Genomic DNA, 27,317 nt, shown 5'->3' with positions numbered 1-27,317 from the left:
TTTTAAAATTGTATTTATTTTAATTGTATTTATTTATTTGAGAGTGAGAGAGAAAGCATGGGCGGGGGGAGGGGCAGAAGGAGAGGGAGAAGCAGGCTCCCCGCTGAGCAGGGAGCCCGATGTGGGGCTTGATCCCAGGACCCTGGGATCATGACCTGAACCAAATGCAATTGCTTAACTGACTGAGCCACCCTCTTTAGGTTCTTTTTATCAAGTCTGTCCAAAGCATTCAAGTTAGTGTGTATATAAACAATAAATCTCTTAGAAGTGCTCAGTTTTTATCAGTTTATATAGCAATTCATGAAATTATATTAGGTTAATAAGAGGTTCAAATGAAATAAACAGATTTCGGGGCACACCCTAGATAAATGCACATATAAGAACATACCAGGGGCGCCTGGGTGGCTCAATCAGTTAAGCGTCTGCCTTCGGCTCAGGTCATGATCCCAGTGTCCTGGGATCGAGCCCCGCATCGGGCTCCCAGCTCAACGGTGAGCCTGCTTCTCCCTCTCTCTCTGCCTGCCTGTCTGCCTGTGATCTCTCTCTCTCTGTCAAATAAATAAATAAAATCTTTAAAAAAAAAAAAAAGAACATACCAGATAAGCACACATGTGGAAGCATAAAATCAAACACAAAAGCAGGGTACCTGCTCCCCCATGTGCAAGGCTGATGGGACCAAATAAGTTGGCAAAAGAAATGCTATCACAGTGATATTTACATGATTTTATATTATGTGTAGGTACTCATCTAATGAACTGATGTTATTTTTAAATATGGTGTAGTAGGGATGTGACTGAACTATCTCAATCTATTTTTTTAAATATTTTATTATGAAGAATTTCAAACAGCCATCAAAGTTGAAAGAATTTTACAGTGAGCCCCCACTAGCTAGGTAGAGTTTGTATGCAATGAAATGCACAATTCTTAGGGATATATAAGGTTAGATCTGATAAATGTATAAACCTGTGTAACTCAAGCCATTATGAAAATATAGAACATTACCTTCACCCTAGAAAGTTCCCTCACGCCTCTCCTCCATCAGCTCTCACTTCCACTTTCCAAAAGCAGCCATTTTTTATTTTATTCCACCATAGATTAGTTTTGCCTGTTCTGGAACTTTGTGTAAATGCAGTCATGGAATAAGTACCCTTTTGTATAAGCTTCTTTCACTCAGCATAATATTTTTCAGATTTTTGCATGTTGTATGTATCAGTACTTTGTTCCTTTTTATTGCTGGATAGTATTCCTTTGGACACCTGGCTTGTTTTTTGGTTTTGGTTATTATGCATATAGCTGCTGTATGTACATAGTCATCTAAGTCTTTTTGTGAGTATATGTTTTTGTTTTGTTTATTTTGCCGGGCTTGAACTCACGACCCTGAGATCAAGACCTGAGCTGAGATCAAGAGTCAGATGCTTAACAGACTGAGCCACCCAGGTGCTCCTGTTTTCATTTTTACTGGGTAAATACTTAGCAGTGAAATTGCTGGGTCTTGTTTTATAAGAAGCTGCTAGACCTTTTCCCAAAATGGCTGTACTTTTTATACTCTGAGTATAAAAGTTGCAGAACATTATAAGATTATAAGAGTTGTAGTTGTTCTGCATCTTCATCTACACTTGGTGTTGTCAGTGTTTTTAATTTTAGCCATTTTGGTGGGAATACGGTGGTATCTCACTGTGGTTTTAATTTGCATTCCCCAGCTGACTAATGATGTTGAGCACTCTTTTTTTTAAAGATTTATTTATTTATTTGAAAGAGAGAGAGAGCGCCCATACAAGTGGGGGGAGGGGCAGAGGGAGAGAATCTTTAAGCAGACTCCCCACTGAGTGCAGAGTCCGAAGCAAGGCTCCATCCCACGACCCATGAGATGAGGATCTGAGCCGAAATCAAGAGCTGGACGCTCAACCGCCTGAGCCATCCCCTGTTGAGTACTTTTTCATGTGCTTACTGGCTACTTCTGTCAAATATCTGTTCAAACCTATACCCACTTTAAAAAGTTGAATTGTCTTCTTACTATTGAGTTATACAGAAGTTTTAATATATACTGGGTACTAGTCCATTATTAGATATATGTTTTGTGAATATATTGTCCGACTTATGACATCTTATGATGTGTAGAAGTTTTAAATTTTGATGAATTCGAATTTTTTCATTTATGGTTATTGTTTTCTGTGTCCTGGCTAAGGAAGCCATTGCCTGTCCTAATGCAAATCTTATTTTTTAATGTGTGCCAGGTGATGGAGCCTAAAAAGTAGCTATTTTTCTTGATTTTTTTTTTTTAAAGATTTTTTTTATTTATTTATTTTGAGAGAGAGAATGAGAGACAGCATGAGAGGGAGGAGGGTCAGAGGGAGAAGCAGACTCCCTGCCGAGCAGGGAGCCCGATGCGGGACTTGATCCCGGGACTCCAGGATCATGACCTGAGCCGAAGGCAGTCGCTTAACCAACTGAGCCACCCAGGCGCCCTTTTCTTGATTTTTTTTAAGTAGCTATTTTCAATCTTCATAATCTTTGGGTGCGTATAGAGCAGATACTAGAGTTCATATACAATATTTCTAAAAGTTTCTCATTAACCATTGCCTGATTGTTTTTTAAAAAGTTAGGACACTTTTCATTAATGTGGCATCATTTTTACCCTCAAAAGTTTTTCATCCCACATGTGTAAGCTTCTGATGTTTTATAAGCGACTGAAATTGCTTCAGACTCCCGGATTATGCTGTGATAAGCCAAATGGGCTTTAGGACACTCCCTTCACACCAGAGACACATGCCAGAAACCAAACAGATGGTAAACTAGGCAGAAATGACCCTCGGCATTCTCATTAGAGCAGTTGGGGAAATTTTAATGGGCCCCCATTTGCCTCGTGCTGTATCTAATACCCTTTGAACTGCCACTTTTTTTTTTCTTGTTACAAGTCAACAACCACCATGTATATTTTAATAGGGATTATCAAACACAATTTGCCCAGAAGATGTACAGTCCTCTAATGCTAATTAGCCAAGTTTAAATAATCACTGAGTTTTGGGATAATTGGAAAGAAACAGTGTTTTTCTTGCCAGTGCATAATTACTAATTAACAGGAAGATAAAATATCTGTGTAGCAGTCATATCTAGGAGAATCTGTTAACAGTTAATTAACTGATGAGTTGATGCCAAGTCAGTGTTGGTCAAGAAAGTTTACAGATGAAGTTCTTATAAAATAAATAAATAAATATACACGTCATGGAAAGATCACATTGTTGAGCCAGAATAGAGCATGGGTGGAGTAAAGACTGTGTGACTCTGACCTAGCATTATAGTGCTTAAGGTGGACAGTCATTTCATTAAAGAATTAGTGTCTCTTTGGTGCTAAATATTAAAAACACCAACTGCTGGTTTCTACTCTGCTGTTAACACATAAGATTTGAGGCTTCATTAATTTGCTTTTCTCTTGATCCTAATAATTGCATGGGCTTTCTCAACCTTAACATATCCTCATGAAATTGGACCACAGCTTCCTCTGTGTTTTTCTGCTTACAAGAGTTACGACTTGAGTGTGTGAAATGGGTAGCTGGAGATTCACAAAGAAGAAAATAAAAGCTTGACTGCCAATTTTTTTTGTTTTTGTTAATGCAGGAGTTACCATTGTGCTCTTCTTCACAAGTATTTGGAAACACATCCATTAAACCATTTTTTAAAAGTTAACATTTTTGTTAAAGAATAGCATGCTTTTAAACCTATTTTTAATTTTTTTGTTTAGACTAATGAGTGAGTGGGTAGTGCCAAGCATTTAATACATACTGCCTGATAATTTAAGTGTTTTGAAATTCCATTTGTTTGGGAAAAACTAAAAATTCAATTATTTCTTTATGAATGCATACTTTTTTAAAAGTTTTTTTTTGCAAAATCTTCATTGCAGTGAAGAGTCTCCTATAGGTAAAAAAAATCTTGTAGAATTTAGAAGTTCTGTGAATAATAAAACGTTGAATTGTTCAAAAGACAGGAAGATGATAAAACACTCGGTAAAACTATGGTTTTGTAGATTGTGGTGGAAATGAAGAATATGTTTGCTAATTTCTTTTGGAATACATGAAAGAGTAAAGAAAGCTTTGTAGCAGGAACATTTTAATCCTTGTACACACACTTACACTTAATACACTGAGAGTTCTGGAAGTTGTTATTGTAATAGAAATTTTAATTTTACAATTTATTCCCTTATATTCAGACCTCAACCATAGCTTCGTCTTCAAAGAATGAAAGAAGGAGAATCAATGTAGTGTTGTTTTACTCCATTTTACTAGACTGCTAATTAATTTGGTGATGCGGAATCACTTAACCAATTTACTTCTCAGTCGTACACATTTCTAATCTTAATGACCCTCAGCCTTGGGATATACAGTATTCTTTAGTTAATGTTTCAACACATCATGACACAGATACATATCATTTCATGATTTTTGTTTTGATTCAGTGTATTTCTGTGAGTTCTTGTTTGCACAGTAAAAAGTATAATCTCTGCTAGGTCGTGGTATTACAGAAGTTTGGAAAGCTTTAAGAGGATGTCCTTCCAACACTGTGGTTGCTTAAGTGTGTGTGTGTTTACGTGCAGATACTTAGGTTCATTGGATCTTTGGCATGTAAGATTTATTTGTAGTTTCAGTGGCCAGTACGCCTCCTCAGAGAGCAACACCATGTAATAACTTGTTATTCAGCTAGTGCACAAATTTGAATAGGACACATTTCAAGACTTGGTGAATAACCACTATATTACCCATATTTCAGTGCATTTTATTTTTCTCTAATTGTTCTCATGCAGTGTGAAAGTGTTAAGAACTTTTATTTCTTTGTGAAAATAGCCCTCAAAGAGGTTATCCATGAGAACTACAGATGAACACGAGGGAAAGTGAAGAGTCTTAGCCTGGATGCTCACATCACTAGGTTCCAACTTTATGGGCCCCACTTGAGGGCTCTGCATCCTTCTAGGGGTGTCCGGGGGCCTGGCTCATCTCTAGCTGAGTACTGGCATCCTCATACTCCATCCTCACATGGAGTCAGCTGCAAACACAACTTTTGGGAGCAGAAAGGGGAAACCTTAATTTCTTTCTTTTCTCCCTGTGCAGCATCTTTTTGTCATCTGCCCATACACTTGGAGAGGATGCCCTTTGGAAGGATACAGAGAGATCCTTCTGGCCTCCCTTCAAAGCTCATTTTATTTATTTATTTATTTATTTATAAAGATTTTATTTATTTCTTTGACAGATTAGTGATTGAGTGCAGATATATTCTGAACTATGTCGTTTCCTATAGACATAGTAGGAGTTTCCTAAAACAGTCCTAGTTTCAGAATGACAGTATGAGTCTGTACTAGAAAAGGCAGTATTATGCTGGCAAGACTTAGTGATTTTACTATTAAATGAGATCCTAATTTTTATGCTAGGGCAAAAAAAGCGAAGTGAATTATAATCTTGAAGGGCTGCACTGATTTGTTGAGCTGAAATCACTTTTTTAAAAACAGAATACGTGCTTGAAGCTAAAAATGTTCTAAATGTTTGGTCCCAGAAATTTAAAAAAATTCAAATTTTATGTATAATGGAAGCACTAATACATTTTTTATGTAGGAAAAAGGACTGTCTCATAGATGGATATGTTGATATTCCCCTGGAGTTTCCACAGGAGACCCATCCCTGGGGAAGAGAAAGTGCCAGGGCTGTGAAGGAAGACAGGAGAGGGAGAGGAGGATGGTTAGCAGCTGCTAGATGGATCACACAAGGCTTGTGAGAGGCATGATGACTTTTATGGGTGCTCCTTACTTTTCTTTTTCTTTTCTCCTCTGTTCTCTCATTTCTGCCCTGTCCCACTTCTTTTTACTTTTATCTCTTCTTTCTTAAATTCCTCTTTTTAGTCTTTCTTTGATGCTTTTACTTATTTTCTCTCTCTGCCTCTGGTGGTTGCTCATTTCTTTTTTCTTTTTAAATATTTTGAATTGGGGCGCCTGGGTGGCTCAGTTGGTTAAGCAACTGCCTTCGGCTCAGGTCATGATCCTGGAGTCCCGGGATCGAGTCCCGCATCGGGCTCCCTGCTCAGCGAGGAGCCTGCTTCTCCCTCTGACCCTCCCCCCTCTCATGTACTCTCTCTCATTCTCGCTCTCTCAAATGAATAAATAAATCTTTAAAAAAATATTTTGAATTGAGTTGTAGTTGACACATCACATATCAGTTTGAGCTGTACAACATATAATGGTTTAATATTTGTATATATTGTAGAATAATCCCCACAAAAAGTTTAGTTAGCGTTCATCAGCATACATAGTTACAACATTTTTTTTTCTTGTGGTGAGGACTTTTAAGATTTATTCTCTTAGCAACTTTCAAATGTGCAATATGGTATTATTAACTGTAGTCACCATGCTGTACCTTACAGCCCCATGACTCTTTTATAACTGGAAATTTGTATCTTAGGACTCCCTTCACCCATTTTGCCCACTCCCCCCAACCTCCTCTCCTCCAGCAACCACCAATCTGTTCTCTGTATTTATAAGCTTGATTTTTGTTCCTTTGCTTTCTTTTTAGGTTCCATGTGTATCATACAGTATTTTTCTTTCCCTGACTTATTTCACTTGGCATAATGTCCTCAAGGTCCATCTATATTGTTGCAAATGGCAGATTTTTCTTTTTTATGGCTCAATGAGATTCCTGTGTGTGTGTGTGTGTTTGTGTTTGTGACATTTTCTTTATCCATTCATTCATTGATGGACACTTAGGCTATTTATGTGTCTTGGTTATTGTAAATAATGCTGCAATGAAATGGAGGTGTATATATCTTTTCAAATTAGTGTTTTCTTCAGATAAATACCTAGAAGTGGAATTGCTGGATCAGATGGTCATTCTATTTTTAATTTTTTGAGGAACCTTTGTACTATTTTCCATGGTAGCTACACCAATTTACATTCCTACCAGCAGTGCATGAGGGTTCCCTTTACTCCATATCCTTGCCAACACTTAATTATTTCTTGTCTTTTTGACACTAGCCATTCTGACAGGTGTGAAGTGATATCTCATTGCAGCTTTGATTTACATTTCCCAGATGATTATTGATGTTGAGCATCTTTTCACGTACTCATTGACCATCTAAATGTCTTCCTTGAGAAACTGTCTACTCGGATCCTCTGCACATTTTTAAATCAGAGTTTGTTGTTGCTCTTATTGAATTGTATGAATTCTTTATATATTTTAGATATTAACTCCTTATCAGATACATGATTTGCAAATATTTTCTCCCAGTCAGGAGATTGCCTTTTAATTTCATTGATGGTTTCCTTTTAGTTCCCCATTAGTGCTTTTACTTATTTTCTTTCCTACTTCTGGGTGGTTGCTCATTTCTTTCAATTCTTTATTCCTTTCATCCTTCCTTTAATCCTATATTTCTCTTCTCCATTGTCCCTACCCCCACTTTTTCTCATCTCTCTGCACTATGCTTTTTTTGTTGGACTCAGCGCACTTTCTACTCTTGTCCCCTCATTCCTTCATTCATTATGTAAGCAGCATTTGCTCCTTGGATTATGCAGAGTGATAGTATTTAGTGTACAAAATCAGGGAGAGTGTGGCCCATGTTTACAGCATGTCAGGAGCAGAGCAGACTTATGAAGATGCATCAAGAGGTATGCAGAGAAATGGCAGCCCTAGGTGAAAGACTGAAACTGTGAGCCATTGTCAGGTGATTGGTCGTGATGTGGAAAAAAAACACATTTTAAAATTATATTTTGAAGTAACAAGTATACTTACTAAAAGAGCACATCTTAAAGTATATTTAAAATTATTGAATAAGCTTTTGTGCTCCCTGTTCATAATTTTTCTTTGAAATATTTGAAATATGAAATGAATTCTAAGGTACAAAGTATCATAAATGTGTTGGTACCGCATAATTCCTAAAGACTCCAAAGCAAACCTGATCAGAATTGGTTGTGACCTTATCAGAAGTTACCCACATTCTCTAATAGACATCTACAAAATGGATATATCTTTACATGGCTCTGGTGGGAATTGGCAGTGATCATAGAGAAAAAACCACCTAGCATAAAACATATACTCTCAACGATTGTTTTCTTGTCTCTGCTCTCACCCTTTAAATTTGCTGGCGAATTGCTAGGTGCTGTCATATATACCTACAAAATTTCAGTGGCTTGAAACTAGAATTTGTTTCTTCACTTGTATATCAGCTTATCGTGGGTGTTTCTGGTCAGCACGGAGGCTCTGCTGTCTTCACAAAGCTTCTTAGGTGAACTTGGGCATCAATTTCCAGCTGATTGAAGAGAGAAAGCAGAGTAAAGAGGTATAACTGGGGCGCCTGGATGGCTCAGTCGTTAAGCGTCTGCCTTCGGCTCAGGTCGTGATCCCAGGGTCCTGGGATCGAGCCCCGCATCGGGCTCCCTGCTCTGCGGGGAGCCTGCTTCTCCCTCTCTCCCTCCCCGACTTGTGGTCTCTCTCTGTCAAATAAATAAATAAAATCTTTAAAAAAAAAAAAAAAAAGAAGGTATAACTACTTTTTAACAGTCTTGGCCTAGAAAAGATAGATTACTTCCAATCACATTCGGTGAGTGAAAACTAGTCATATGGCTTAGTCTGGCTACATTGGGGTGGGGCAGTTGCACGCTGGAAAATATAGTTCTAGTGGTGCAGCTGCCTACCAGCAATAACTCTGTTCTGTGCCAAGGGGAGCATGACTTTCTGTGCACAGTGAGCTGCCTCTGATACATTCTTTCTCCCACCTTTGTCCCAGCACACTGTATTCTTCCGTTCTCTTTTTATTCTATTCCCCTGGGCTGAAGCAAGGGAATCTAGGGTGTTGGCAAGAGAGTGTCCAGGGTGCAGATGATGTGATGCGCAATGGGTCTGACCTGGTTGGGAAAGGAATGAAGGCCTGGAGGGCCCTAGGAATGGGGATTGATGAGAGAAGTAAAGGAATCGGAGGGCTCAGTGAGGTTGTAAAGGCAGTAGATATTTGCAGAATAAATGAATAATGAATACATAGGTGGGAGTCAGGTACTAAGGACTGGAAGAAAAGGGGTACTTGGTCAGATTTGGGATATGGGGAGCTAATCCTTCAGAAGTGCAACAATTCCAGCAAAAGGTCTAGCGTGTCATTTGAAGTATTGCCGAAGTGGAGCGGAAAAGAAGGTATTTGGTGTTGAGTTCCTCATAGAGCTGGGAGGAAAGGCTCTAAGTGTGGCCATCCACGTAGGCAGTGAGCACACTCACAATTATGGCAGGGGTGGTACTGAAGGGAAGACCACCAACCTGATGCAGAGTCATTGGCCATTGAGATATGCTGCCTGCCTCATGGTGATGTTAATTACCAATGTAGCACAATGAGATGAGACTCACCATCCTAATCAGCATATTTGTGTGCTATGCTGCAATTTATAAACCAGTGTCATGCATGTAATCCCATTAATATAAGCCTTGAAGTGTCTAAACTGAACACTGTTGTTTTTAAGATGTAAGAACATTTTTTATTCTAGCTTAGGCAGGGCGGCCAAGGAAGACTTTTTAGACACAAATGAAGGATGGCCCAGTTAGATCAGTTAATTTCTTCTCAGGCAAATAAAGACTTTGATGGAATTCTCCTTTCAATTGCTACTACCTTCCTTTTGATTCAGAGAGAGAATGGAACTCAAAGCTCATACCATTTTCTCTAAGGCTTAAATATTCAGCGTGCTTGATGGCTCAAATACCAAAAGGGCCTTGGTCCCCCTTATCATAGGGTCTCACAGTGTGAATCAAAGACGGTCTTCTACGGTTTGGTAGACACATTGCCCTAGAGCTGCAGTGAGGTGAAATGAGAGTCTTGCTTAACTAGTAAGAAAACCCTTTAAAAAATACTACCCCCTTGGTGCCTAGGAAGACCCAAGACAGGGGTATAGCTGCAGTACATAAAAGACATGGAGAGAGCAAACCAGAAGCACAGTGACCAGCAGCATGGGAAAACTATTGCCAAATATGCCAGAGGAAGGACTGGAGTGAAGTCCAGGGAACATAAGAGAATTGAGGAGTGTGTTAACAAAAAGGTCATTGAATTGCAAAAAGAATTGAATTGGTGGTAACTAGTTGGTCAGATCTTAGAGAAGTTCATGCTAAGCATGCCAGCTAAATCAGTGTTGGAAAGCTCACATTTTTAGCTGGCATAGACTCTTGGGTTGTGCTACCTATTTGGAGGAGGCTGGGAAAATGTTTCTTATTTCAGGTCATTAGACAAGGATTTTGGAGTGTGTGTCTTAATAGTGTCTTAGTCCTCTCTGACAGGGATGTATTTGAGTCTTTGTAGTTAACTGCAGAAACCTTACCATTTGACGGAGTCTTTACCAAACTTTACAGTGTCATTCCCGTTTGTAGTTTTAGTGTCTCTGCCTACCTGCTTCCCTCTGTCTGCCTCTCTCTTTCTCTCTTAGTCTGTCTCTGTCATGTGGAAATAATAATATAACTACTAGAAGGACGTAATATCTTCTGGAGGAGATCTGGCTCCCTATAAGCCTGGTCCTATCGACAGTGACTGCAGAGTGAGAAAAGTGAGAAGTCTCCTTCCATAGCCAGGCCTTTCCTCTCTAAACCCCTCTTGACTCTCAGAAGAAAAAAATTTTATGTGGCTTTTCACACGTTCCATGAGTTGTGCACTTTAGCTCCTAGGTTATGCATTAAATTCTTGGTAGTGTTCTCAGAAGAGAAATAAAGGTAATGACCCTCAGTCCTCTGTTTTTAGTGCTCTCAGTGGGTGGAATCGGCTGCCTTCCTGCTACCAACATTTCCATGTAGCTCAAGAGCTGCCAGCAAAGTTAATAGCCTCCTGAAGGTGTGATAATCAGAAAAGCAAGAGTGTTTTACTTACATGACGTGAAGTATAGACTTGTCACCTTTGAGAGAAATGTGGGATCTTAGTATTTAGGTTGGTTAAAAGATGGTATAAACTGCTTCTTCTCTCCTGACGTTATTCCTTGGGATAAATATAAGCCTGTAGAATTGGCTGTTTTGGCCTCTGCATTTTTTCTCTTGTCATAAATCAGGGCTGGATGACAGGGGATCAGAACAAGGAGCTGTAACTCATGAGTTCTTGGTATGTTGAGGTCATGGCTTGCGGGTCAGTGGCCAGCAGGCCAAGTGAGAATGTCAAGGCACTCCAGGATCTGGGAACCAGAAAGCCAGAGCGATAAGGGTGGGTCAGTAACAGTCATCCAAAGACATAGGACAAGTGGCTGGAAACTGGGGAACAGAACTGCTGTGAATGACCGTGCATTTGAGCTCTACAAAAAGCCTCCTGGCAAGTGGGGCTGAAATCTGATGTGCTTGCTAACTTGTGCTTTGGTGCAGAACTGTGTCTTCCAAGAGAAAACACCCATGGATTACCAAGCTGTGGGGCCATAGGGCTTCAACCATCCAGAGGGAGTATCTTTCCACTTTCTATGGAGGCCAAAAATAGGCTAGCAGAGGCTCTGCCAGAGTATCTTCTTATTACATTAGATCTCTAGAACTTATTTATTTTGCATAACTGAAACTTCGTGGCCTTTGACCAACACCTCACCATTTCCCCCTCCCCCAGCCATGGCAACTACCATTCTACTCTCTGCTTCTATGTGTTTGGCTATTTTAGAATCCACAGGTAGGTGACGTCATGCAGTATTTGTTTTTCTGTATCTGGCTTATTTCACTTCATGTAATGCCCTCCCAATCCATCCATGTTCTCATAAATGACAGGATTTTCTTTTTTAAGAATGAATAATATTGGGGCGCCTGGGTGGCTCAGTTGTTAAGCGTCTGCCTTCGGCTCAGGTCATGGTCCCAGGGTCCTGGGATCGAGCCCAGCATCGGGCTCCCTGCTGAGCAGGGAGCCTTCTTCTCCCTCTCCCTCTGTCTGCCGCTCTGCCTACTTGTGCTCTCTCTCTCTCTCTGTCAAATAAAAAATAAAAAATCTTTAAAAAAAAAAAGAATGAATAATATTAATGGTATGAAAAAGTGCTCATCATTACACATCATCAGAGAAACCCAAATCAGAACCATGATGAGATATCATTTCTCACCTGTTAGGGTGGCAATTATGAAAAAAATAAAGGACAACAAGTGTTGGTGAGGATGTGGAGTCATGCACTGTTGGTGGGAGGGTAAATTGGAGCAGCCACCGTGGAAGACAGTATGGAAGTCCTTCAAAAAATTAAAAATAGAGTTACTATTTTATCCAGCGATCCCGCTTCTGGGTAGATATCCAAAGGAATTGAAATTTGAATCTCAAGGGGATATCTGCATGCCCATGTTCATTGTAGCATTATTCACAATAGCAGAGTTATGGAAACAACCTAAATTTCCATCAATGGATGAAAGGATTTAGAGGCCATCTATTTAGCATGATGTTAAGTAATTGGTTGTTAGAAAAGTTGTTAAATTTAGTTGGGATTAGGCACTGCCAAATATTACCAATGTACTGACATCAAGGAAATGTAAACAGGAAAGTAGTTTCTGCTTCAGCTTTTGGGATCCTTGTGGCTTTCAGCGGCCCATCTCAGAGGTCCTGGCCCAAGCCGCATCTGTGGGAGGAGACGCTGAAGATCCCAGGTGAGGTAGGGAGAGCAACAGCAGTTCCTTGTGATTCTTCCCTGGGTATCACTGTACTTTCACTCCATAAACACATTTGATTGCAGGTTCCCAGGTTATATGTTTTTCTTAGATGAGCTGATACAGTAGACCTCAGATCCATATGTCAGTTTGGGAGACCTGGGCATTTTATTTAGGGGAAGGAAGATTTGTATGAGATTTTGGGACAGACCAGAAGGTGAATTTAGAACTCTCGTTATGTTTAGGATATTGGAAGCTGCAGAGAACCTTTATAGGGCAGGATAAAGCAATGAAAACACTGGAGATCCAGGCTAGTTAATGTTTTTCCACTAGCTTCTGGAGCAAAAGATGCCAAGTTAATCCATGCCACTGAGAGTTTTCTCCAGAACCCTCTGGGCTAGTTCAACCCTAGTTATTTTGCCATTTTCTGTCTGTGTGTAAGATGAGGATGAACATATTCTTCCTAAAACTCTTCTGAGAATGTCAAAGGCAAAGGTAAGGAAACAGAAGATGTTTCTCAGTCCTGGTGCTGTTTGATTAAATTGAACCATCCATCTCTTTTTCCACCAGGGATTCCCATGTCTACACCAAAACACTTTAATTAGAGCAAAGACAGAGTCCCTCCTCTCCATATGACATTCTGTGAATTTTTTTCTTGTCTAGACTATGTTGATCTCATGTCTGACCACAGAAACCTCTTACTCATACAATATCCTTTTTTTACTTCTACTTCCCTTCCTCCCATCCCAACTGCCACAGTCAGTTAGCAGTTTGGCTCCCCTCTGTATAATTTCCCTTTTAGTTGCCAGTATTTGAGTTAGTGTCCTCCCATGAATGCAAATGTCCTTCTCTCCTGCAACTCACCTTTGGTTTTTCTTATAACTGTATTAGGAACAGACTCTTTCATTCTGCATTGTTTCAGGTACAGTGGTGAGGCAGCTTTCTTCTGTTCACCTACATCCACCCCTCATAGGGTATTCAGCTAACCCTTACTTCTGTGTAACTGTTAATCATCCAGTACCAATATGGTGAAGTTGTCTGGGGTGTCAAATATTGAAGTTCCAACTCCAGTGTAGTTGGAAATGAATTCTTAATTCCACCAACCTCTGTTTCAGCTCTTTAACAGCTACCTTATATCATGACTGACATGCTTTGTTTTTGGCAATTAAATCATTTACTGGGACCCAGAGATGGGAACAAGCAGAGGTTTTGGAGTAACCATTCTGTTGATTAATAAAGACCCTTGATAGTAATCTGGATAGAAATAACACTTGTATGAAGCAGGAAAATCATCTTGTACTGGTCTTCATATTGTCTTTTCATTGTCTTGTCTTTATTTGTATTATCTTGCTACATATATTTATTTCTTCCTGCTCTTAATTTCTCCTTGTCCACTTTGTATCTCCACTAGATTGCTAGCAAATGAGTTCAAGGTGGCAGCTGATAGTATAAACTCTGTAACATCTAATATGAAGATAGATACATTGTGGGTATAGAATTATCATTGGTGATGAGACATGTCCATACAATGACGTAAAAATAATGACGTTACATTAGGGAGTGATAAGTTTAAATGACCTTAATTGTTATCACAGTTGTTAGTTCATAAACAGCTATCCTTATCTCATAGCTGTTTCCTAGATAAGATTATAATATTATAGGATTTACTTAATTAGAATTAGTTTTCTGTTGTGAATATCAAAATGACTTTTATGTTCCCACAAAACAATTCACCATAGCTTAAAATCAAGATGTGCATTACTTTGTACGTGAAAGATAATCCCTTGATTGAAAAAGGCTAATTGGGGTTAGCTTCTGTTAGTACAGACTCAGGAAATAGCTTTGGTAGATTTTAACATATGGATAAATCCCTTCTCCAAACTTCCCATGTTGAAAAATGTCTTTCAGCTGGATATCTTTTAAAGACTGATGCATAAAGAAAAAAATCTTATCAGGCATAAAATGTTTGTCCATTTCCTCTTAATATGGATAATGAATTCCCTATCCTATTAACAGAGGTTGGACTCATGAATACCAAAGAGATGGCATTCCAACTTGGGTTTTTTTTTTTCTTTCCTTTTGCCTATTTATTTCATTTTGGTTTTAAGACTAACAAAAACAAGTTTAATTGCTTCCTCACTGCAGACATCATCTATCACCTATTCTTACGGCACTGCTCATGGCAAAAACTCATTAAATAATAGGCTCCAGTATGTATCCAATTCACAGAAATTATTTTTAAGATCTATTTACTTTCACCCTCACAAATATAACTTCTTTTTGGAAGAGCATAATGGTTATTAAAATAATCACCATTTTTTAAAAACAATAACCTAATTACATGGACATTCTTTTTTTTTTTTAAGATTTTATTTATTTATTTGACAGAAAGAGAGAGAGAGAAAGAGAGAGAACAAACGGGGAGGGCAGAGAGAGGGAGAAGCAGACTCCCTGCTGAGCAGGGAGCCCGATGTGCGACTCAGTCCCAGGACCCTAGGATCATGAGCTGAGCCAAAGGCAGGTGCTTAACTGCTGAGCCACCCAGGCACCCCTACCTGGACATTCAATGTTTAATTTATAAAAGAGCTTCAGGTTGGACACACCTGTGACTTGGAAATGCAACTGTAAGACTCTCAGTACATATAATGGTAGAACATTTAAAAAGTATAAAATATTTAGAAATCTATTATGGTAATCCCGGGGTGGGATGATGAGAATCTGAACTAAGCTAGAGATAGAAGGATTTAAAGGAATTGATGAATTAAAAAGAAAAAAAAAGTGGCCAAACTAAATAGGTAGGAACTAAAGACTGGATATATTGATGAGGAGATGAAGGGAGGAGTCAAAGGTAACTCTGGGATTTAGAGAATGAACAATGGTTGTAATATAACTAGAATGATCAAATAGGGCCCTGGTTTGGAGGATTTGTAAAAGTTCAGTTTGAGGTAACAGAGGTGGACATACTTGAGCGAATATATGTAGTAGGAACTAGAGGAAGTGCGATTGTGGCCATAGAAGCAGATGGGAGCTAGAGCTTTAGATTGGAAGGTCCCTCCATGGGCATGGATTTAAGTAGCATTAGTTTTTTCATTTATCTCTCTCTTTCCCTCAGTTTGTTGCTTGCCTTGTTCTTTGGTTCAAAGAAACATTTAATTAAAACAAGGGGAAAATACTAAATTTAGGGAATTTTGATTGATTGGCTGAGGCTGATTGGTTAGCTGGTTGGGTGATTGATTGATTAATTGGTTGATTGATTTATTCATTCATTCATGGGAGCTTCATGAACCAGGGAATGCTGATTGGTTAGCTGATTGGTTGGTTGGTTAGTTGATTGATTGATTGATTGATTCATTCATTCATTCATGGATGCTTTGGTTTGAACACAATATTCAACATGATTTTGCCTCTGAGAAGCTTATAATCTAGTAGGTTGGGGGTGTTTTGTATAACTATTGCTGCCTAACAAACCACCCGAAATTTAGTTGCTTAAAACAATAACAATCATCTATTTGTTCATGATCCTGTAATTTGGGTAGGGCTTTGTGGGGAAATTTGTCTCTATTCCGTGAAATATCTCCTGAGGATGGAATATTAAAGATGACGTTTTCATTCAGAAATACGGTGCCTTAGCTAGGATGGCTGGAAAATGAGGTCATGCTTAAGCTGAGTTTTGAAGGACAAAAATGAACAAAGGGAAGGAGAAAGAACATTAAAAAGAAGAAGAAATGAAAGAAAAACAAGAAATGATATATGCAAGACTGAGAAACAGTATACAATATCATGAATTTAGGGAACTTCATTTAGGTCAGTGTGTGAAGGATCCAGAGAAAGGAGGCAGAAAAAAGAGTATGTGGATAATTGTAGGAACTAAGGCTACAGAATTAAGCAGGGATAGATCACAAAGGGTCATGTTTGTTGAACCAAAAAGAGTAAAGCAGGGAATGTTGATGATGGCAATAGCTAAGGCTCTATTGAGGAGGAGGAGTTTATAGGTGGAAGCAGGAAACAAAGCTAAGAGACAGGGTTATCACAGAAGTCAAAGGAGGAGAGGGTATTACGGACAACATGATCAACAGGATCACATGCTCTGGAGAGGTCAAGGTAGATGAGGAATGAGAAGTATTGGTTAGATTTAGCAATGAGAAATGCTGCTTGGTGGCCTTACTAAAACTATAGCTAAATTACAATGGATTGAACACTTAGCAAGAAGTAAGGAAATGAAAGGAGGACAAAGAACAGTAGCTAGAGGGAGATGGGGATGGAGAGAATTTGTTCATTTGTTTAAGATAGGAGAGGCCTTGGCATACTGTAAAAATTAACTGGTAAATAACAAGCAAAATGCATTTATTGAGTGTTTATTATGTCCCTGGATGAAGACACGGAAGCTCAGAGAAATTAAGCCACTTGTTCTAGGTCATACAGCTAAGAAGAGAAGGAGCAAGGATTTGAACTAGATCTCACTTTCTAGAGCTCATGCTCTTGACCATTATGCTCCTAGCTACTATATGCAATGCTGTTGATGATAACAAAGATGATGATAATGATGATGATGGCAAGGGAGGGATTCTTCCACTGAATTTTGAAGTGGACATTGTATGTATGCAGCCTGTAATTATTGATGCCTTAATTTTCTTACACTTGGAAGAGTAGCTTTATAATGATAATGATTCATGATCTGCATCACAACTGAGCTAAATATAAAAGAATAGCTAAAAAGAGCTTTAAAAAATGTGAAGTATTTACATGTACAAAGTTCTAACCTGTGTTTTAAATATTTTTTCAGGTTCTAAATAAAAATTATTTATAAATTACACCTAGGATGTGTAAGCTTTTCTACTTGGATGTGCTATGCCACCTTTCTGCTTGTGATGGTGGATGTTAAAATTGCCTGCTTCTTAAATCAGCCATCTGTTTTATAGTCTAGAAGTAACGCAGATGAAGAACAAGTGGGCTCAGCCTTGGCTACTATTGGGAAGGAATGTAGTTTTTCATCTCAGAAAAGGATGAATGTATTATTTAAATACACTATAGTATCAAACCCCAGCTTGTGGAGAATGGTTATAAGCAGTTTTTTTGTGATATTTTGATAAACATTGCCATGATACATAGGTGGGAAAAATGGCTCAAGGGAAAGGAAATTTTGATGTCTGGGAAGGAGCCAGCTGTATGATTATATGTGTGGAAGATCAGTTTTTAGAAAAGCGTTTTTATTTTTCCTATCAGTGACTTCACTTGTCAAATATTAAAAATTAGATATATGTCCAAAACAGAACTGGCCCATGGAAAAGACAGCAGTAAAGGTTATCAAAACATGAGAAAACACTGAATTATCCCACCTACTCCTAGCACCTGTGAGAAACTGCAAAATGATAATAATGCGTATGTTGCCAACTGGGCCATCTGTTCTAGCTACTGCTGGCCTTGTCAATGTTTGGAATGCAGACACCTGTCAGAGAAATTCACGTGTTGCAGGAAGCATTGATTTGGTGTTTTGGCAGGTCATTCTCTGCCCTTTGAGTCAAAATGAAACAAATGTTTTGGCATTAGAGTTTTGCATATGGTACATCATCCTTCTAATGGAATATGGAAGTATGGTTTGGGTCCCTCACTATGGTGGGCAATCCTATGGCACTTAATGCAAACATCAGAACATGAAAAACCAAGACATATTTTCCCCTCCCTGCTCCTTGCTAACTGCAGTTATCTCTGCCTGATCTGTAAAACAGAAGAGGAAGGAATGGTAGGGATATTATTAAAGGTAGCTAATACCTATTTGTGTCAGACATTGTGTTAAGTCTTTTGCATGTATTAGCTCAATTACTGTATTTTAAATGCTTTGGCAAAGAAAGAATCTGTGTGGAAACGAAAGCTAGGAGAGTTTGACTAACTTGCCCGAAGTTGTATAGGAAATTAGCTGAGAATAGAATCTGGGTCTAACTCTGGAGCTCAGCCATAAAGCCATACTCCTTTCCATGTCTGAAGAGAATGTGGTTGACAGTATTTTCTAGATGCTTGAAATTCAAGAGAGTTCAGACATATCCATTATCCTTTGCCTTACTGAGCATTAGGGTCTCAGCCTGAGGTTCAATTTGTAATAAAAACCAGAGTTATGACTTGACCCCAAGTTTAGTGTTTGAAAATTGAGCAAGAGTAAAGCCAAACCCTGATCATCTGCCCATCTGTAGGGAAATAGTTAAGAATAGAAATCAACCTGGTGTTGATCTGTAGTTGGAAGCATATATTCTGTTAGAGACAAACATTTGGATATTTTTAGAAGGGCTTTGTGAATCTACCTTACCTGAGGACAGGGAAATAAATTCAGTATTACTTCTTTACTGAATTCTAGTGTTGTAATATTCCATCTCCACCCTAGGCACAAATGATTATGCAATTTAGATGCATAAATTAGAGCTAAAATTTTTTGAAGTAGGAAATTTCATCTGGGATTGCCTTTAATATGTCAGACCTTGAAGTTGGAGGAGCCCCATTCACCCACCTCTAGGTAGCCTAGCAGACTCTAGGTGGGAGTTTCTAGTGATCTCCACCTACACTTGTTTTCAGTGTAGGCAGAAACTCCTCTGTTACATTATTGGGTGGGTCATTTCTCAGGAGCTCTGAGATGTGTGTACTTGAAAGTTGGGACAAGAAGAGGACAAATACCTACAATTGATAAGTATTCAGTAATTTGATAACTATTTATCAAAGTAGACACTAGAGATACAATGCTGAAGAAGTCAGAGTCCTAGTCTGAGGGCAAACTGGCTGTGCCATTGCTGTGAAGATCAGGGTAAGTACAAATGCTAAGGGAACATAAGAGGGACAGAGTTTCTTCTTAGCTAAAACATGAAGATGCTTAATTGTGTGTGTGTGTGTGTGTGTGTGTGAAATTGAAGAGTCAGGAAAGAGAAGGATATTCCAGAAAGCAGGACCAGCATGTGTCAGGCAGGAGAGAACATGGCATTTTTGAAGAACTGGAAGAAATTTGAGAGGAGATGGAGATGGAGAATGGGATCCCGAGAAGAATGCTGGAGCCCCAAAGAGCTTATGGGCCATACTAGGGAGTCTAGACTTAAGGATATTTCAGCAGGGAAGCCATATGACCAATTTGCATTTTAGAAAGATCTCTGGGCACAGAATATGGAGAATTGGTTAGTTAATGGCAGGAATGGAAGAAGGACACTTCTGGTAGAATTCCAGGGAAGAAGTGATGGGCATAAGCAAATGTGATGATGGAGGACATGGAGAAAAGTGCATTTATTTAAGAGAGATTAGAGAAAGAGAATCTATAGGTTTGGAAGTTGGAGTTGAGGGAGAGTGATGGGTCAGAGATAACACTCAGATTTCTGACCTGAGTAAAAGATGATTGTCTTCATTCTGACAGGGAACACATCAAGGATGATGAGTTGAGTCAGACATGTTGAGATGTTCAAATGGAACTGTCAGTATGCAACAATAAGGAGCTCAGGGAAGGTCTTTGGTTTGAGATATAAATTGGGAATGAGCTATTTTCCATAGATGACAATTAAAGCCATAGGTAGATTGGATAAGATTACCATAGGAAGAGAAAGAGAGAGGAGAGGAGTGGATTAAACTCTGAGGTATACTAATATTTATGGAAAGGGCAGGGAGGAATTTGCAAAAGACCCTGAGAAAAGACAGCTAAGAGATAGGAGATACTTGAGTGGATGGATATCCTGGAGGCCAAAGAAGAGAGCATTTCCAGAAGGGGTGAGGAAGTCAGCAGGTCAAAGGGGTGAAGTCAAGTAGTATAAAGCCTGAAGAGTGTCTGTATGTTATAGCAGTATAGAAGCATGGTTGACTTGAGTTAGACTTTCTATGTCTAGGAATCTTTCAAGTACTAAAACAATAAGTAAAAGTCACTAATTTTTTGTTTCTATTTTAAAGCTTGAAATATTGTTTTGTAACCGAGGAGATTAAAATTAAAATTTTAGTTTTAGTGTGATTTGATCATTTTTTTCATATTTTGAATCAGATTTTTTTTTCCAGATAACAGTAAGTGTTACATGGTATATTTCTTCAAACAGCACACACTGTTACATTTTTTAGATAGAGATTAGTTCCCACAGTAAAAATAAAATCAACCATGCATCAGGCTTTATCCTCTTAATGCTCAGTGTAATTATAAAGTATTACTAATGTCAACAGAAGGTACAAAAGCAATAAAAGCTTAGTAATAGTATTAACTTATATTTGATAATATTTTGTACTTCAGTATCCACTTAAGCATGAATAAAAGCTTATAATCGAATAAATACTTTTGGAGGGGAAGGAGGTAACTGTGATTAAGAAAAATAGTCATTTACATTCTTTGTGTTCAGAATACAGTAAATCCGAAAGTTAATACTCCACATCTTTATCCTTCAAGAGGTTGCCCTTTCATACAACCTTCCACAGATACATGTATTTAGAGGATGAAACAAACATATTTGGGGGGGTGGATAAAAAAGCTATATTCTGACATTTCATCTTAATTGAATCTCTAATGAAATGCCTTTCTTTCAGTCTTTCTATACAAGTTAATCCTAAAAAAGTATCAGTAATGGCCAATTGTTAAAGAAAGTGAGAGACAGAAACTAGAATCAATAGTCCCTTAAGAGTACATAATCAAACAAATAGCTATCCTGCAACAGAGCATCTTGGTTACTGTGGGAATTCATGTAGTTATGTTGTCTTTGGAATGCTTCTGCAAGAACACTTGCTAGAAAGTGGCTTTTATGTGATGTTGCATTGACTCTTGGGGGTTGCCTCTCACATGTACTTAAACTATGAATTAAGCCCTAAGTCTCTTGAATCTCTTCAGAATCTCCTTACTCCAAGGAAATTTCATTTAGAAGCTCCCAAGATGATTTCCATTCATCAATTATGAAGGAGAGAGTCAGTTGAGTTTTAACTGTTGCAGTCTTTGACATTTCCAGACTATGCTTGGAAAAAATTCCTAAGTCTAATATTTATTTTCTTTGCTGTGGTGATTTGAGAAGTCACAGGTTTATATCTATGTGGTAATTATAACAAGGCATCCTAAGTTTGCTTAGATTATAATTAATATTTAACATTTTTTTGGAATAATAGCACATTAAGTCTGTATTAAATATAGTACCAACCTGTATTTAATACTTAGACAGTATTTCAAAATGTGGTCTTCTAAGACATTTGAAATTTCTATTCAAAGATATGTTTATGTATTATTCATATATTGTTAGAATATAAATATAAATGATTGAATTATCATTATTTCTCATTGATTTCATTTCTAATAGTAAAAATGGATGCATTATTTCTAATATGGACTGTAGTATTTAAAACTTCTTATCAATACCCTAGTTTGCAACACAGAAATGTTGAAATATACAAATAAGCCAGACTATAACACCAGGATTGCCCACCCTTCCAAAGATGAATTGATATTATTAGAGTGATGTAGCGGTGGCTAAAATGTTGTTTTGCTCTTCTATCCTCCTCCTCTCAATTCTAATCTAGTCTTACTTCCCATTCCCATTCAGTGAACTTGAAGACAAATTAATAGAAATCATTCAATCTGCAGTCCAAATAGCACAATGTTTAAAGAAAAACTTCAGGCACCTGTGGGACAGTGGTCTAAAATATGAATAACAAGTTTTCCAGAAGAGAGTGACAGTTGACCATAAAAATATTTGAAGAAATCATGGCCAAAATTTCTCCAAATTCAATGAAAAACATTGATTGAGAGATTTAAGATGCTCACAAAATCCTAAGCAATGTTAAATACAAAGAAATTCATACCTAGAGCCACTGGTCAAACACCTAAAAACCAAAGATCAAAAGCAAACCTTTAAAGCAGCCAGCAAAAAAAAGATACCTTAAATGTAAGTAAGAGTGACTGTTTTGTTTCTTGTCAAAAACAGTGGAGGCCAGGAAGCTTGAATGCCATCATTAAGATGAGGAAAGAAAGGAAAAACAAAACTGTCAGCCCGGAATTCTATATCCAGCATAGATATCCTCAGAATAAAAATTTAAAAAGGTTTTTACATAAATGTCAACTGAAATAATTCATTATCATCAGATCGGCACTACAGTAGATTCTAAAAGACATTGTTCCAGTGAAGGGGGAATAATAGTAGGTGAAAGCCTTGATCTACATAAAATAAAGAAAGTGTAAAGAAGAGCACTGGAAATGGTATGAAAGTGAGTGAACATAAAATATAGTGGATTTTTTTCTCCTTGTAATTTCCTAAAAGAAAAAGAAAGAAAGAAACCAATAATATTAAAATATGGGATTTAAAAATGCCTATTTATTGTATTACTTCACACTTCCAACTTCTTCACACCTTTAAACTTTACATTCCACACTTCACAGAATTTGTAAGGTTATTACTTGCCCCTGAACTTTTGGGCACAGAAGGGACAAATGAAAAAGTGATAGACTTAAACCTAACCATATGAATAATTATATTAAATATAAGTAGATTAAACATTCCAATTAAAAGGCAGAGATTGTCAGACTGGACATAAAAATCAAGATCCACATACATTCTGTCACAAGAGGTGCAGTTTAAACAAAAATAAAAACAGATTGCAAGTAAAAGGATGGAAAAAGTTATGCCATGCAAATAGTACATATAAAAAGCAGGTGTGGATATAGTAATATGAGACATAATATCAAGACAAAGATTATTGCAAATGATAAAGAGGAACATTTAATGAAAATAAAAAGTGCAATTTGGTAAGATATCTAATGATCTTAAATACATATACTATATATGTGCCAGTTAATAGAATCTCAAAATTCATGAAGCAAAACTGAAAGAACTAAGAGAGAAATAGACAAACTCAAAATCATAGTGGGAGATTTTAAATTTAAGTCTGAGTTCCGTAGCATACCAGGCAAAAAGGGAAACATAATTGTTAGCTAGTCCTGTGTGGTTAGTGGAGGGTGATCTAAATGAACAGACTAGCAGTAAATTCTGGGAGGGATTTATGGCATAGATACTTAAACTAAGGACAATTTTTTAGTGGATTAATATTCTCAAATGATGTAGAAACAATCTTTAAATTGATTTTCTTGTTTTACGTTTTCTATAAAATAAAATTTAATAGAATACATTTCATTGATTTCTATAGGAGGTAGGTTAAGAAAACATTATTTTGCCTTTTAAATTTATTTCAATACAGAGGTAGAGTTTAGAAAGGCTGAAAATATTAACATAGTCTTGAGAAGCTTTCTTAGGATATCAGATGGTTCAGCCAAGCATTTGGCTTGGTCAGTCTGAGGGTAAATTTTCAAATTGATTCCTGATATCCCATATTATGGATTAAAATGAGATCCATGTGTTTTAGTTTACAGAGATGCAGGTGGCATTTCATTATGAAAATTCAGGCACTCTCTGTATTTGTGTCCATATGGAGCACCATCCCACTTGTGCATGGAGGTGGCCTTAGGGGTGCCTTTGGGTAGGGCCAAAATTTTTTTTTAAATAGTGCTTTGAATTTTGTGGAGCACTTGGACAGAGCAGGAGGGCACTTGGCGCCAGGAGGAAAAAAGGCATTGAAAAGGGAGGTGGGAGGACACAGTGGACGAATTTGGCTGACTTCACAGCGTTGCCTGGGGTCTATTCTGGTTTAGAATATGAATTAGGCAGTTTGTGATTGGTACACATTGTTTTATCACACAAAGAAAACTGGGAGATATAGTCCCCCCTTGCTCTTCTGTAAAATGAAATCAAGAGTGTATCCACGTATATAGTTACTAAACATTATAGCCTCCTGTGGTCAAGAGGAGATTAAATTTCAGGATGACACAGAGAAAAATATGCCAAATCAGGAGCAACAACAAAGATTTTGTTTTTTAAGTAGCATATTCAAAGGTGAGAATTCTGAGCCAAAGATGAACTTAGCTATTTCAGTTCATTTTTCTTCTAGGAAATATTTTTTGATATTCCCAGTTAAATTTTTATTCTTTTCTTACTTAAGTACAATAGTTGCATAGAAAGCTCAGCAACTTTGATCCAGCACATTTTAAAAGGCTCGTGATAGATATTCCCAAATAAAAAGTAGCATAGAATCTTCCATGACTTCGTATTTTCATGCCCAGAGGACACATAACAAACCTGTGTGTGAGTAATTTTTTTTCAATAAGGCAATATAATGAACTAATCTTTCTCTGAATGGTTGACATTTTGGGGTACTATTATCAAACTGGGAAAAATAAATGGTCTGGTTTATTGAGTTTCTCTTTTAAATGAAGGTACTGCCTCATGGTCTGAATGCACTGTGTGCAACAATAAGAATACATAAATAATATTTACTTTGTAACAGGATCCATACAGAAAATGTTTAGTTAAATTGCTTTAAGTAAATATTAACTGTCATTTATTTAGCTGTTGCTGAACTTAGGTAAGATCTATTCAGTTATGGGTATGTTTCAAGCAATCTAATTTTAGTATTACCCGTTCTCATTTTTGGTTAGGTTGCTTAATTTAAGCTATACATCTGTATTTTACAATCAGCTGGTTTTGTTTAATAGGTGAAATATGTTCACATATTAAGGCAATAATTAGGGATGGTTAATAATTTCTTCTCTAATTAATGAACAAAGAACCATCTAGTTCTGTCTCTAAAGTGTGTGTATGTCAAGGGATGGAGGGAGGCTATGGTCATAGAGGGCAGATAAGAAGATACTTTGGATGATGTGAAGAAAATACCAGAAACTCTATATTGTTTTATTGTATTATTGTCCTGTCCTTTTACAATTTCTATTTTCGGGCCTGTTTTATAAAGTGCATAACATAATAGTATAGTAATAAGTGTATGTATTTTATAAAATAAAAACATACATACTGAGGTAAGTGTTCCAAAAATATTTTGCTGGTACGGATGCCTGATTTTTGATCCAATTACAACGCCTTTCTTTTTGACTTAAAATATGAAAATGAGAGAAAGATAACTACTTTGTAAATTGTCTATTTTGGTTACCTAAATGATTTACTGGGGGTCTAAATGGTTTCAGCGGTACAATCACAAATATCTCGTTTTTTAAAAATATAATCAATTGTGCATTTAATAAACTGGGTTACCAAAGCTACATCCATCCCTAAAAAGAAGCAATCCCATATCTGCTGTCAAACATGGCCTAGAGGGGTCTTTAAAATGCACCTTGACTCTATTTGCAAGAACTGTCAGGGCAAAGCAAATCTGTTTGATGTGTTTTTCCCAACTTTAATCAGGATTATTGTTTTTTAAAAAGCTGTAGTGCTTTTAGGTATATGGTAAAATAGTAATTATTGCAACTGAAGAGTTGACCACATTTCCAGGACCAATTCCAAGGTAGCAACTGATATTTTTAAATAATAATAATTCTTGCATTTGTTATGGCTTTCCAGTTTCTTAAAATATTCTAACTGCCATTATTCCATTTGATTCATATAACATACTATAAATGAAAGCTTGGTAATAACCTCATTTTTCAGGTAAAGAAACTGAAATTGAGTGGTTAAGTAAATTGACCAAGGTCCCATGGTTTTCAAACATCAGTGTGAGTCCTCTAAATTAAGGTGTCTTAACTCCCAAGTTCAGGGATTTTCACACTCTGTCTTTCCAAATAAACACTTTCCATCAATGTTTTCATGATACCATATACATAGGGCCTGAAATGAAACTAACTAGTCTTGTGACCCTGGGCTGTAGTCACTTAGAGTGGAGTTGTGTCATACTTGTGTTCAAGTTATGGGAATTCAACTACAGTTGACCCTTGAACCAGGTGAGGGTTGGGGTACCCACCACCACCCCAGCCCCATACAGTTGAAAATTGATATCTGGCTTTTGACTCCCCCCAAACTTAATTACTAATAGCCTACTGGTTAACAGGAACCCTTACCAACAATATAAAAGTTGAATGACACGTATTTTGTATGTTATGTGTATTATATACAATATTCTTACAATATAGTAAACTAAAGAAAAAGAAATGTTATCAAGATATCCTAAGGAAGAGAAAATACATTTATAGTACTATACTGTGTCCAAAAAAAATCTGCATGTAAGTGGATCTGTGCAGTTCAAAACTGTTATTCAAGGGTCAGCTATACAGGTGAAAGGGAAAGAAAGAAGATAAAAATAAATGGGTGTGAGTGATTCTAGCTGTCTTCACATCCAAAGAGCACTTACCTTGAGTGAAGGTGAAATGTGGGATGTGAGTCTGCTGTTGCTTGGGTTTGTCTGAATTCTTTCACGGCTCCAGTAGTGTGAACATCCCCTGGGCTCAGTGTAACTTTATTGTTTAAGGATGCATATGTTTTATGTAACATGTGACATTTGTGTAAGCCAACTACCTCATTTGGTGCTCAGCCAACAAAACAGTGGTCTGTTCCCAATGCTGAGCAACTTAGGGGATTTTGGAAAGGAAAATATTGATTACAAGTGATTTTTTTTCTTATGAGAAATAGAAGATGTGACTCCACCATACTGTCTTGGAGTAAAACTTCCTCATCTGTTGAATGGGGCTGGTAATATCCACTTTACCAATCTCAGGGGAGATTCAAGTTAAAAAATGTACAGAAGAGCACCTTGGGAAAAATCACAATACAGATAGAGGATATATAAGTATTTTGTGTTTTATGTAGTCTTTTTTTATTGTTATGTTAATCCCCATACATTACATCATTAGTTTTAGATATAGTGTTCCATGATTCATTGTTTGTGCATAACACCCAGTGCTCCATGCAGAATGTGCCCTCCTCAATACCCATCACC

The sequence above is a fragment of the Leptonychotes weddellii genome, chromosome 12 (genome assembly GCF_054177405.1).
Source record: "Leptonychotes weddellii isolate Sample4059 chromosome 12, ASM5417740v2, whole genome shotgun sequence".
NCBI classification, from domain to species: Eukaryota; Metazoa; Chordata; class Mammalia; order Carnivora; family Phocidae; genus Leptonychotes; species Leptonychotes weddellii.
This window is presented reverse-complemented; position numbering follows the sequence as displayed.